Here is a 5,393-nt window from a genome sequence, read left to right on the forward strand (position 1 = left end):
TACTTAAGCTGCCCTTGCTACATGGCTCTCGCTTCACGATTGTGTGTGTGTATGTGTGTTTTGTAATGATTTGAACATACAACTGTTCACATTGTCTCTTCTCTGAAAAGATAGTCACATGATGGATAAAATGTGTGAGAGCCAAAGTACCTTGTAGTTCTAACATTTTTCTCAGAGAAACTAAAGAAGCTGGGGAGTCAAGGGGTAAATTCATATTCTGAATAATCTCTTTGGCAATCCTATCTCCAGCTCAAACTCCCTGTTAATGTGAACCATGAATGAGCTCCCAAAACAGTAAACATATCAACACAACAGAATTTCCATTTAAACCACCAGCTTGTCTAGTTTCTTACTCAACCCAAACTCAGCACTATTCTCTCACTTTAGTCTGTCATGATTGTCTATTGTCTTCATTATCTATCTACTACTTCTAGAGATTAAAAACTCTTTTGAAAACTATGTCCATGCTTTTTCATCAGGAATACCTGGCAAAAGAAAAACATTCTCACATCAAATCATACAAACATAATAATTACAATAACCTTACCCATACATCATGTTAGGGAGAGACAGGTGCCCATGTTAATTCATCCTTAGTAAAATAAAAACTAGTATCATGAACTTCTGAAATATTTTAAATGATTAAAGGAAAGGGTCTCTATAGTCATCCATAATCTTCCCTATTTCAATTTGTTTTCCCGTATTCCCTGCTTTGAGTAAAATATACTGTTACGTTTTTAAATGTTTAATCATCCATATTTCAAATATGTATCAAATATATACATTTTTAACAGCAAAAGAAAAAGTAGAAATATTGGACATTGCCAAAATTAAAAACTTTTATGTTTCAAAGGACATGATTCAGAAAGTGAAACGACAACCCACAGAATGGGAGAAAAAAATTTGCAGATTATGCATCTGTCATAAGGCTTATATCTAGAATACATAAAGAACTCTTACAAATAAACCAACTTAAAATGGGTAAAAGATTTGAATAGATATTTTCCCAAAGAAGATTTGCAAATAGCCACTAAGCACATGAAAAGTATCATTAAACCAAACTAAACCAAACCCTTTGCCATGGAGTCAATACCAACTCATAGCAACCCTATAGGACAAAGAAATGCTGCAGAGTTTCAGTGTGTTTTGGGAAATGCAAATCAAAACCTCAATGAGATACCACTTCACACCTAATAGGATGGCTATCACCAAAAAAGATAGATAATTGCGAGCTTTGGAGAGGATGTGTAGAGCCTAGTCCTCTCATAAATTGTTGAGAAAACCATCTGGAAGTTCATTAAAAAGTTAAACATAGGAGTCCATATGACCCAGAAAAACTGTTTACGAGGTAATACCTGGGAGCTCTTGTAGCATAGTGCTTAAGGCACTTGACTGCTAACCAGAAGGCTGGGGGTTCAAACCCACCAGCCACTCCTCGGAAGGAAGATGGGCAATCTACTTCCATAGTGATACTGCCTCAGCAACCCAAGGAGGGGTTGCTATGAGTCAGGTCTGACTCGACAGCACATAACAATAACAACAACAGGTAATGCCTAACCTAAAAACGTATGTCTGTACACAAGCAGAAAAAAAAAACAATAAAAAACACATGTACACAAATATTCTTAGCAATATTATTCATTACAACCAAAGAGCAGAAATAACACAAATGTCCATCAACTAATGAATGCATAAGTGAAATATAATATTAGTCATAAAATAGAAATGAATTAATGATACATAAAACAACATGGATGGACCTTTAAAACTTATACTAAGTTTTCACTTATTATAGTGAAAAACAGCAGTAACAATAAACCATAGTTTGTATGAACCCATCTGAATATGAATATAAAATATCCAGAACAGGCAAATCTGTAGTGGCATAAAACAGATTAGTGATTGCTTAGGGCTAGCAAGATGAAGCAATTGGGGCATGATAGCTAGTGGTATAGGGTTTCTTTTTTGGAGTGATGAAAATGTTCTAAAATTGAGTGTGGTGATTATTGCACAACTCTGAAAATACATTAAAGCCATCAAATTATATGCTTTAAGAGGACAAATTGTATAGTATGTGAATTCTAACTAAAGTTGTTAAACATAGGTAAATCTGTCTCTGTGTATGTGTATGCATGGATAACAAATTCAGGTGTCTTATTTTTGAAAAATTTAAATAACAGAAAAGAATGTGTAATATAGTAAAAGTTCTCCTCCAAACATCCTCAAGCCCACTACCTTCTCATTAATAATCACAGATCACAGGTTGGTATATGTCTTTCCCGATGTCTCCTATTTATTTAAATGTGTGTGTGTGTGTTAGCATATGGATTAGACTTGCTTTTTTCAAAAAACAATCAACATACCTTGGAGATCCTTTTCACCAGTACATACAGATACACCTAGCCTTGCTATTAATTATGTGGTATCACACAGTGCAGGTAAACCAAAATTTAGGTAACTGCTCTCTTACTAATGAACATTATAATTGCATCCAATTTGTACTATCATAAACACTTCCCTTACGAACCACCTTATACATATACTGATTTTCACCTAAGCCAATAATATATTAGGATACATTCCAAACAGTTGGATCGCTATGTATAGGCTTTATCCAAAATTGGAATCAAAGGGTTAGCATAGCTTTACTTTTAATAAATTATGTCAAAATTTAAGAGTTCCTAGCACCATTATAGCCATTTCTACCTTTATATAGAAGAATTATAACAAACATTTAACAAATGAACACAAGCTAACCACATTTCTGCTTGGTGACAATTTCTAGCTCCAGACTGACTATAGATGAAATTTGCCCACCTTGTCTGACCACAAGGGAAGACCCTCAATGAGATGGATTGACACTGGTTGGGATAGTGAGTTGAAGCATGGTAACAATTGTGAGGTTGGCACAGGACCAGGCAGTGTTTCATTCTGTTGTACATAGGGCCCCTATGAGTCAGAACTGACTCAACGGCACCTAACAACAGAATTTGATCACAGATCACCTTTCCAGCCATTATCTCCACCACATAACTAGAACACACTACATTTTTGTACCTCATTTTTTTCTCAGCATAGGCTCACTACTCAGAGGCATGCCTACTACATAGATATAGCATTACTTTCCTTGGATACTCATCACACTGGGACTATTCAATCAGCCTGAGTTGTTGAGCAAATACTATGGGCCACTTGTTGTTGTTGTTGCTATGTGCCGTCCAGTCGGACATGACTCATAGCAACCCCTCCTTGGGTTTCCAAGGCAGTATCACTACAGAAGTAGATTGCCCCATCTTCCTTCCGAGGAGTGGCTGATGGGTTTGAACTGCCAGCCTTCTGGTTAGCAGTCAAGTGCCTTAGGCACTATGCTACCAGAACTCCTATGGGCCAATTAGTACAATCAATTTTAAAAATCCATTTGGAAAAATTGGAGATACAGATCAAAGACCCAGCTCCTGGAGTCAAAGAATCCTAGAGAGGAGGGTACAAACCACAGTCACGTGTTATCCACAGTGCCTAGTGTTGTTCTTGGAATACCAAAGATTTGCAGCAAATATTAACAGACAAATGAGTCTATATGATCTAACAAGTACTTAAACCAAAGTAATACAGAATTATTCCTCAAGGGAAACATAATCTATGTCAAAACACTAATATAACAATAAATTTTGACAATGCAAGCTATTTTAAGTTAGGCACTTTCTCAGTTACCATCCATATAGTGTAAAGTGTGACCTGGTTGGTTCTGAGAGTCTCCGGTTGTGGTTCAGCTCAGTTTTAGTCTTATTCCTCTCTTTGCCACAGTTTCCACCCTTCTCAGAGTAGAAATTTGAATCCATGTGTCTAGATATCAGGGAAAATTAAATGGTACCTTAGCAATGTTTCTCAGTCTCATGAAAGGAGACATAGAGCATATAGCCAAGTATTTATTACAAGGTTCAAAGTTATGCTACAAGCTAAGAATAACATAATGAAAGGGCAGCTACAGGATATTGCTATGATTTCCATCCCTTTTGCATCCAGCTAATAATCACAGGTTTTTCAAGATCCCATTTAGGAAACATATTCCCCAAGAACACTTGCCTTACTGATCACACATTTGCCTTCTTCATTACTTACATTACCAACACACATAGACACAGACACACACAAATAAATACATTCACAAACATTTAGTCTATAATAGATATGCATGTACACCTGTACCACCATGGACTTATTTCTACCTTAGCTCTAACATATTATATTAAAATTATTTGTCTTTCTCTGTGACTGTAAGATGATCCAGGGTAGGGACCATACCTGAATCATCTTTATTTACAGAAAATAAGATAAATCCTGGCATATAACAAGTGTTCAATACATGTTTCTTCAAATGATTTTACCTGAACCAAAGCAGCCAGAGATAGGCCAATGTGAGTCAGAGATGAATGTGAGCGTCAGACGACAGAGGCTCCCACTGATCTCTCCTGGTCTGATTTTTTAAAAACACGCTATTTCCCCATGCAAATGGGGAAAATGCTCCTCTAAATGACTGTGAATCTGCCCCCAGGGTTAGGAATCTTCCGTAAAAAAATCATGTTTACTGTCAAATGTTCTCTCACCTTATTCCCTTTCCCTAGATTTAACATCCACTCCTGCATTCATTTCTCTAAAATGACAGATGCGGGATCACTGAGTCATGCATTGTGTAATCTGACACTTCTTTAAGGAAGAGGAGACTTAGGAAACCCATAGGATCTAAGGAAAAATAAGAATTGCTCTTCGGATTCCAAGATCTTCTGTGTTTAGAATCATATTTCTATCCTCCACTCTCCCTTACTACTTACTTTCCAAATCCAGGCTCAACACAGGAATAAGAATCTCACTGAAAGGACCACTATTGACTTCATGGAAGTTCTGCTTATGTCTCTTAACAGCGCAGAACCAGGATTCCTCTTCACAGGGTATTCAACATTATAATCATGATTTCACAGACAAACCTGCTGTGCATAAAATCTTGGTTAGATCCATTACAGCACTAAGAATCAGATTGCTTGGACAAAATTAGCTGGCATTTAAAAATCAAATCTATGAAGAAATTGAAACCAATTCACTTCCAACATATCTCCGTTCTTTTCCATTTTTGTTTGATGCATGACTTCTCTTCCCTTACCTCTAATAATTTTACAAAAATTTTCTCTTCTCTGAGAGAAAAAGATGAAATTAGCTTCTCCAAGCCAGTAAAACACCCTACTGTTGGGAAGGTGTTATGGGTGTATTGGCAGCATCAAAGGGGGGGGGTGGAGACTGTGTTCATCTTGTTATAAAGCCATAGAGCTCAGTAAAATCCCAGAAGTTCAGGGACAAGGCAGGATAGAGAACTCCTGTGTCTCCTAGGACTTCCTGAGCCA

The sequence above is a fragment of the Orycteropus afer genome, unplaced genomic scaffold (assembly GCF_000298275.1).
Source record: "Orycteropus afer afer isolate SDZICR_OR568_19922 unplaced genomic scaffold, OryAfe1.0 scaffold00014, whole genome shotgun sequence".
Taxonomy (NCBI): Eukaryota; Metazoa; Chordata; class Mammalia; order Tubulidentata; family Orycteropodidae; genus Orycteropus; species Orycteropus afer.